Genomic DNA, 9638 nt, shown 5'->3' with positions numbered 1-9638 from the left:
GCTGAACACTTTGCAGTTAGGCTTTTTAGATATATTTTCAGTTTGTTCTTGATTTCCCTATTTTTTTTTCTTTTTTAGTTTTTTTTTTTTTTTTTTCTTGCTGGGGAAGAGGGTGAGACATATTTAAATTTAATAGAGATGATTGTTCGACAGAATTTTGAAGGAAGTGAGTGTACTCACTCCACCCACTTCATCAGGAGATGCTTCCTCTGTGAGGTGGGATTTGAGTCATATTAATTTGTCCCAGACCACACCAAAATTAAGCTGTTCACGTCCGAAACATTCCATGAATTCAGTTGCGAGGAGGAATTTGTTCAGCCATGTTATGGATTCATATTTCTCTCCTCTCCCTAGAAGGTCTGGGTGTCCTTATAAGGGAGATCGCCTCTGTTTCCCACAGTGTGGAGAGCGAAATAAATACTCTCTCACAGTCAATGCAGAGGTAACTTTTTTTTAATGGATTAAAAAAAAAAAAAAAAAAGCAGTTCTGAGAGTCCATCACTGTTTCAGCATCCCCATTCAGAGAGGGGGCTTTTGTCTCTCTCTCAGTGGGAGCTGCCATTTTAATGGGGCCTCCAGCAGGGCCTGGTTTGATGATGTGAAGTAGGCCTGGAAGAATCGTGGAATTTTTTTTTAATTTAGATTTTGGTTAATTTAACCATACTGGCTTTCAAATGAACTGAAATGTAAAAGTGAATCCACGGTAAATGTCCCTCAGAAGCTGCTACCAGATAATTTCAGCGATTTCTCATTTCTGAAGCTCTCTCATGTGAAAACCAATCCCTTGAAGTTCTAATAGGCATTACCGGCCATCTACCCCCAACCCCCAATCTATTTGCAAAGATGAAAATCGGGAGTAGAATTCATTCTTAAAAATATGCATACGCATACACAGATACAAACGTGCACTCCTAAATGCTAAATGAAAACATTGCTTTTAGCTGATTGGTGATGCCAAGCCAGGATTGGGATGGCTTTGTGGTAATTCTGGGGTTTCCCTTTTGCCTGAGTCATGAACACCAAGGTACATGGAATGCTCCCCGACCCCAGAGCCTTGGGAGTGCCAAAGCTACTCCCCAAGCCCTCGCCCCAGAGGGGGATTCCAAACCCCCCCGCAGCACACTTTCTAGATAAAACTGTTGCTCTCAGTAATGAGGCCACAGCCTGCAGAGCCAAACTGGCCCGCAGGCCGCTTTCTGCAGGCCTGGCGCCGGACCTGCTCTGCCCCCGCCCGCCCCGCAGCCCCGGCGGCCACACAGTGGCTGCGCCTGGCAGCTGCGCGCCCAGATGCCAACCGCTGGAATGTGTTTTATGTTCCCGCGTCTCTGCCTGGCTGGCTAGGGGGAAAGCTCTTCCCTGGCCTCTCCGGCTCCGGCGCTGGGCTGCGGCAGCTGGGGAACTGATGTGCGATCATTTTACACACGAGCTAGCTGTTCACCCTTCCAGGAACTGTTTGCCTGCACTAATTCCGCGCAAGATGCACACACTGAGCCCCTTTGTAGAGCTGAAGGATGACAGTCTCTCCGGCCTAGATTGGTTTAGTAAATGACTGACTGCATGGGCCTGAATACCTGGGTATTCGTGTGTGTGTGTGGGTGTGTGTGTGTGTGTGTGTTGACTTAGATAAAGGCAGTCTCTCTTTGCAGAAATAAACGAATTAATGAATTTTTTAAAAGAAGGTAGAACTAACGCATTTTAGAAAAAAGCAAACATCAGGGAATGTACAGTTTGTTACAACATATCTATCCATGATTCCATTTCGGGGGGGGGGGTTTACATGAAGATATCCCACAATCAGGCAATCGCCAAACAAGAAAGCATTCTTAATTGAGTTGAAAGTGGGAGTAGGGGGACAGAAAAATCGCCCCCATAAAATAATTTCAAATTCAGCTTTGTGTTTCCCAGTAATTGGGCTGTCAGAGGATGAGACTGGGAGTGGAAAAACCCAAGTCAGTCTTGGAGCTGCACTTCTCAAAAGTCGCTGCAAAGACTTTGAGGGGGTCAGCGATTTGTGTTTATTTACAACAATATTTTAATTAATCATATTTAATAAAATTTGATATCACTGCATCGGTAGCTAAGCAAAATATTAATTATGATTTAGTTTATTGACTTACCACTATCAAGAACTTGGGTGATGCCTTTTTTTTAAATCATTTTATTACTCTGTGCCTTTTCTATGCTTCAGAAGTGACGATGGCAGGTTTAAGAGTCTAGGAAACATATGAGCCTGGGATGAAAAGTCAGATACTGAAGACCCAGTTGTACACATAATGCATTTTCAGAGAGAATACATAAAAATGGACATCCAGCCACGTGTAGTGGATCATGCCTGTAATCTTACCACTTTGGGAGGCCAAGACAGGAGGACTGCTTGAGGACAGGAATTTTAGACCAGCCTGGGCAGCATAGCAAGACCCCATCTCTACAAAAAAAAAGAGAGAGAGAGAGAGAGAAAGAGAAAAAAAAGTGGACATCACTTATAAAGTACACTCTCAATAGCAGATATGCTCTATCTTTAAAAAAAATGTTTTGAATTATTAATGTATTACCTCCTTGTTAAAGAAGAAAAAACAATACAGAAATGTTTAAAATTAAAAGTAAAAATTACCCCCATTCCCACTCCCCTGGAATGATCACTTACAAATCCAACAAGTATCTTTCCAGTCTTTTAAAACATACAAATACATATACTGTATAACATATATGTGTGTATAAAATATATGTGTGTATTGCATATGTTTGTATACATGCAATATACATTTAATATACCTATAGAGAGAGGATCACTTCTTTTTAATGGGATCTTGTTAAACATATTATTCTATAACTTCCTTCTTTTTACTCAGAAATATACTCATGAATAGCCTTTAATACCAGTATTATATTATTTTTAGTAGCTCTATAATATTCCAGAATATCAGTGTATGGTGTTTTATTTAGTCCTTCCCATATTTACGGTCATTAAAGTTATCCTAAGTTCATCAGTAATATCAATAATGCTGCCATAAACATCCTTCCATATACATCATAAATTTTAAATATATATTTAAATGCAGCTATTTTTGTTGTTGTTTTTGTTTTTTGTTTTTGTTTTTGTTTTTGCCTGTGTGGAAACTGGAACTGTCAACTGAGAAGGGGAAGGCAGCAAGAAATGAAGTATAAGTGTTGCATAAAGAATAAAGGCTCAAGTTGCAAAGCAGTGGGTTGGACTTGGCTTATAGGAACAGAAAGCAGACTCATTAAACATTGCATTTTGATGTGTAATATATTTTTTTCAAAGTCATAAGACTCTGTGTTCTCATAATATCTTCTTTCAGATAACATACCTGTAGGTATGCACAACTCTGTCTCCAACTTTGTAACTGAACTGGGCGTGGAGTTGGGTTCACTTTGTAACTTTGAAATGTTGATGAGCAGCACAGGAGCAGTCATGGCTTCTCTGTAGCTAAGAAGACTGCAGTAGTTGCTACAACCAGTAGCTATATTTGGCTCTATTCCTCAAGCACTGAAATTGAAAATAAAAAAGGGTTTTTCCTTCACTTTGATCTCCTTTCTATTTTGCTTTCTTTTATTGTATATTCTTTTTGAAAGTCACCTCACATTCTTACTGATTGGGTCTAGTCATTCCTTTATCCATTCACTTATTGATGTACATTGAAATACTTACTGAAATACATCAAGTAGAGCTCATTTACCTTCATTATACCAGGAAAAAAAATCACCATTTGCCATCTGGGGCCAAAAACCCCTTTTAATTTTCTAAAATATTTTAAAAAATATTTTAAGTCATTTTGCAAATGATTGATAGAAGAATAAGGGATAGTAAAAAAAAAAAAGTTAGAAATGTTAATAAGAATTTAAGCATAGCAAATTTAAATTTTCCATCTTTTCCTGCTTTTGAAGGTATCTATACCCAAAATGGACAATGTCTTTAAAATTCAACTAATCGCCAAACCTATCATACAGGAGCCTGCAGCATATCCATAGTGTAAATATTGATTCCTGATTTCAAATAACTCTTTGCATATTCATGGTTCTGCTCTGTTTGGCCTTATCAAAATGTGACACATTTGAAATTTTTAACAAACCAGAATTGTGTTGGCATTGTCACAGGATTCTTAGGGTATTGCTTCGCCAGCCGGAAATCTCTGTGGCCGGTGGTGCCTTTGCTTAAGTTTTGCTTGGGCCTGCTGGGCCCACTCGGCCTGGCAGGCTGCACTCAGCTGGTGCTACTGGCCTGGATCCCATGCCTGCCAAGGGTGAGCAGAGCAGTGACGGGTGTGTGAGTAAGTGCGGTGTCCGGCCACTGCGCACAGCCAGGCATGCTGGCTGCTGTGGGGGCAGGGAAGTCCAGGAGCCAGCACAGGTGTCGGCTCCCTGCAAGGCTGCACCTGGACCAGGCATGCTGCAAGCAGCTTCCACGACTGGCACTGTGGAATGTGCTGGTGCCCAGAAGCTTGGAGACAGCAGGAATTGCCGAGCCCCAAGGAGGGTGCCACAGCCCTGGCTTGGGGAGCTCCCAGGTCTGATCTCCCCAAAGGGTTGCATTTCTTCTCTCCTTCTCTCTGCTCTTATTTCTTATTGCCCACAATGTGGCCAGCAAGGGGCATGTTTCAGCCCTGTGTTATAGCTGTTTTAACCCTGTCATTTGGTGGGTCCCAAGTTCTTGTCTTGCATCCAGGAAGAATGAGGTACATGGACAAAGGAGGCTGAGCAAGGCAAAGTAGGAGCTTTATTGAGTGATAAAACAGCTCAGAGGAGACCCACAGTGGATAGCTCCAGGGTGTCCTGATGAGTGTTCTGCTTTCAGCAGAGAGGAGACCCTAGAGTGGGTAGCTCCTCTATGCAGCTGGTCATCCTGTCATCTTTTTTGAGTCTGGCTGAATCTGGGGGTTTTATGAACTTCAGAGGAGAGGAAGTATGTGCTAATTGGTCCATGTGTGGACCCATGAAAAGGCACTATCAGCTCCCACCCTGGTCTGTGGGACTGGCAGCCAGGCCCCCAGACTTCAGGCTTTCTCTGGCTTGAAGGTGAAGCTCCACTGGGGACCCGCCCCTTTCAGCCCAGGAGCCTGTCTGCCTCCTACTGCTGTTCATGGCACCCAGACTGTTCATGCTGAGGAGAAACTGCAGGCCAGTGCAGAGCTTCCCTCAGTACCCACTTCGGCCTCCCTCTTGTGTTTGTTGGTGCCCAAGGTCTGGAGGGGGCCAAGGCAGCAGGGCACTGGCATGTCAGCACTGCCCTGAGCTTGTGCACACCCAGCCAGGTTGCCACAGTGCCCAGGCTGGGCCCCGACTTTGCTTCAAGATCAGACCGGCTGCCGGGAGTGGGGAGAAGCTAGGCAGCAGGAGCCTGTTGGGGAAGAGGGGCTTCCTGGGACCCTGAAAGCACAGAGATGCCAGGATCTGCAGCCATGGCTTGGGCAGCTGCAGCAGCACCTGGGAGGGTGGGGCTCCTGCCTGCTCCCAGTCCCCAAGGATACAGGGATGCCTGAGTCCGCAGCCCCAGCTGCACCTCCCTCACTGCAGCTGGCATCATGGCAGTGGCTGCTCCAGACAGGCCACCACTGCCATCAGCATGAAGACTGCCATTTTCTTTGCTCCATAAGTGCCAAAAATTTTATTTCTGGATTTATGAACACCAGTTAAAATAATCCGTTCAATTAATTTTTTATTTCTATATCTTGTATTTCCTTCCAGTAACCTTTGTAAACACACCTGCCTTCAGAATTCATTTGCTAGTAAATCACATGGAATAAATTTTGAAACGATTTGAAACAATAAAAGATACTCTTAACATATTTTCAGCAAAACAGAATGGTTTAAGTTCTTACTGCAAAATATTTCCTGTTGAATGACTAACTGGATGAGAATACCATATTTTCTTTATTTATTTAGAAATGAATTGTTCATTCATTGATTTTTAAGTATGGGAGAAAAAATTATACCCAGAATATTGTCATCCGAGGACTCATACCTGAGATTTCCCTTCTGTGACCAATTTACTGTCATCATTATGGCCTAGGAAGCTGATACCTATCTCTTTGCATTCTTTTTCTGTTTCGTTGAATAATACTTTCCTCTATCAACTTCTTTTTCTTTGTCATTATGGGAAGAAAATGGAAATTTTTAAATCCTCAACTGTGTTAAATAGTCTTTAAAAAGACTGCAAAATATATCTCCATACTTCTCTTATTCCCTACTTTTTAAAAATGCAATACTTTGCACAACCCAAAAAGAAAACTAAAGCTTGATGCCACCATGATGATTTATTTATTTCCTTCCAGGAGGTTTCATTCTTCCATTTTCTTATTATTTTAATCTTTTTAGAAAAGCATAGTTGAGAACAATGAAATAGCAATGCTAAAACCATTCCTGGCAAGTTGAAATAGCAAAATGGGAAAAATAGGCTCATGAAGATTTCTACCATCCTATCTTGTAATTACCATGTAGCTCCATTGGACCCTGTATAAAGCTTTATACAGGCGAAACCCTGTCTCTACAAAATATTTTTAAAAAATTAGCCGAGCGTGGTGGCGCACACTTGTAGTCCCAGCTACTTGAGGGGATGAAGTGGGAGATTTACTTGAACCCTAGAGGCGGAGGTTGCAGTGAGCTGAGACAGCCCACTGCACTCCAGCCTGGAAGACAGATTGAGACTCTGTTTCAAAAAAGAAAAATAAGTAAAGATTTCCTGGGTTCTTCGGAAGAATAAAAGACATCAAATATCTTTACAAATAGTTACAAATAAAAATTCAAAAATAAAATGAGATGCAACAGGTCCTGATGATATTCTGAAGGTTAAGGTAGGAGGTATTGTATGGATCACATCATAGCCTCCTTTCCAGGTCAGGCAGATTCAAGGTGAGGCAACTGACTAATGAGGCAGGTGCTGAACCAGTGCTTCACTTCAGACTCTTAAAGAATGATCACTAGCTAAAGATGGAAATAGTGATATTAACAATAGGTGTTCAGAAATAATTTTGAAATTTCATTTGAATTTAATCCTCTGTAGTTCAATAACCATTTCACACAAGAGAAACTGCTGTGAAAGTTAAATAGCTTACCTGTGGTAAATTAAATGAAATATCCTGATCCTCAAAGCTAGAAACACCACATGGGTTCATTCAATAAACATTTACTGACTGTCTATAATATGAAAGAGACTGTTTCTGGATAGCCTATGTAGATACCTTTCAAAATGGGTTAAATCGAAGTGAAAGTATTCCAAGAATGTGCTACTTGAGAACAATGTCAGTTTTCCAAACTTTAGGTCTCTAACTTTAAAAATGGCCATTAGAAGATTTCTCATTCACTAAAATTGTTAATTGAGCACAACTTTCACTTTCCTTGCTGATTTTACCCTTACCACCTCTTCTTTAGTCCTCACACAGTATAAGGTATATGTGTTTCCCCACCCGATTGGTAGACTTATAACTTGCTTTGCTCCATAAAGATTTCAGGGGGCATACAATAAATACATTTAATATAGCAACATAAATCAAACTAAAACAAAAAAGAAAAACTGGTAAAGATTTGTGCAGAAACCTAACTTAAACCAACATAAGCAAAATAATAATAATAGGTGTTTTAATTTGAAGCAATCACATGACACATTGGAAAGGGCAGAGATGCAGGTCAACCTTAAGGACAACTGTAACCAAGGCTTTAAGTAACACTCACATCTTACTGCAGTCTCTGTTTTGCTCTGCTTGTCAGTTTCATTCTTGTTCACCCAGACTGATTCTCTCCACGTGGCAGGAAACACAGCTATTCACAGCAACCGGGTTTTTATATCCCATTGCTTCAGCTCAACTCTCTGGGTTTCTATCTGCCTGTTCTAGGAAAGGCTGTAACTGTCCTAGCTTGAGTCAGTCAATCACCAATCTCTGATGCAAATATTAACACCTGTAGCCACAGCCAAAACCAGAAAAAAAAAAGGGACTATGATTGACCGAGTTTGTATTATGTACCTGCTTATGTAGTCAAGTGCTTATCCATGTACCCATTAAATATAGCCAAGGAGCAGGATCATGTTATACAAAATGGCCACTCCCACAAAAGTCAATCAAGGAGGGATTTACCAAATAAAGTGATTGTGCCAGGAACACAATTTTGAAGCTATCTACTATAATAAAGTAGAATAAATTAATGGTAATAATGCAATTAAAGCCAGGAGTTAAGGTGGGGCACTTGCTTCACACCCAACATTTCACTAATTCGACCAGATGTTCAAAGTGGGGATAGGGAAGAAAATTCATACAGAGAAGACTCACCTCTATGCTACCTTCAACTTCTCCACGGTGGTTATGACACTAGCACTGTTGAAGGCAGAACTTCAGGACAGGCCTTCAATGGGCCTCATGTAAAACTGAGAAAAGTCAGTAATATACACATCACTATAGAGCCAATAGATGAGCTGGCTCAGCAAATAGATGAGTTGAATCTCTCTAATTCATACTGACCCCAAGCACTCTAAATCAGTCACTCAGCCTATGAGACCAGCAGAGGGCTGGGATCCTTGCCCAGGTCCCGTCAGCTTTCCCCAGGAAGAGCTCTCTACAGTCACATCTGAAGCCCAAAGAAAGATCCAGGAACCTCCTTTAGCCCCTCTGTCACTCAGCCTTGCCTACGGCTATCTCTAGACTATGATAGTTTTTGTAATCGACTAAATTTGCTTCTAAAACATGAGTATTAAGGGTGATAAACCCACATTTGGTCAAAATCCAAACAATCAGAAAGTTCAGATAATCAGAATTGGTCTTATTGATTGTCTAAAAATGATTGACATCACAAATTAATCTTAATTTGAAATTATCTAAGTAATATTATATTTTAAGAAAATATTAAATATTATGTGTAATTTTATATATTATAATTACTTTTATATTGACTATTTCTTCATATATATTGCATATATTTATATATCTTTTATATATATATATTTTTTTAACTCTTAGGATCGGGGTACATGTGCAGATTTGTTATATAGATAAACCAGTGTCAGGAGGGTTTATTGTACAGATTATTTTGTCACCCCAGCACTAAACCTAATACCCGATATTTATTTTTTCTGCTCTTCTCCTTCCTTCCACCCTCCACCCTCCACCCTCAAGTAGGCCCCAATGTCTGTTGTTCCTCTCTTTGTGTCCATGCATTCTCATTATTTAACTCCCACTTATAAGTACAAACATGCGGTATATGCTTTTCTGATCCTGCATTAGTTTGCTAAGGATACTGGCCTCCAGCTCCATCCATGTTCCTGTAAAGGACATGATCTAATCCTTTTTTATGGCTGCATATTATTCCATGGTGTATATATACCACATTTTCATTATCCAGACTACCACTAATGGGCAATTAGGTTGATTCCACGACTTTGCGATCACAAATAGTGCTGCAATGAGCATACATATGCATGTGCCTTTATGATAGAGCAATTTATATTCCTTTGGATATACACCCAGTAATGGGATTGGTGGGTTGAATGGTAGTTCTTTTTTTAGCTATTTGAGGGATTGCCACACTGCTTTCCAAAATTGTTGAACTATTTTACACTCCCACCAAAAGTGTATAAGCCAGCATCTGTTATTTTTTGACTTTTTAGTAATAGCCATTCCGACTAGTGTGAGATG

General features: G+C 40.7%; 1 long non-coding RNA gene across 1 annotated transcript; it reads right to left on the bottom strand.

Annotated features, from left to right (window-relative positions):
* Nucleotides 1-3358: 3358 nt before the first annotated feature.
* Nucleotides 3359-8371, bottom strand: LOC126951306 (uncharacterized). Its single transcript, XR_007724426.1, has 3 exons — nt 8280-8371; nt 7687-7911; nt 3359-3508 (listed from the first exon to the last, which is right to left on the bottom strand). It is a non-coding gene; the product is annotated as an uncharacterized LOC126951306 (long non-coding RNA).
* Between the last annotated feature and the right edge of the window lie 1267 nt (nt 8372-9638).

Source organism: Macaca thibetana, chromosome 3 (assembly GCF_024542745.1).
Source record: "Macaca thibetana thibetana isolate TM-01 chromosome 3, ASM2454274v1, whole genome shotgun sequence".
Classification (NCBI taxonomy): Eukaryota; Metazoa; Chordata; class Mammalia; order Primates; family Cercopithecidae; genus Macaca; species Macaca thibetana.
Note: the sequence above shows the minus strand (reverse complement) of the source record. Positions and strands in the feature narration are given on the sequence as shown.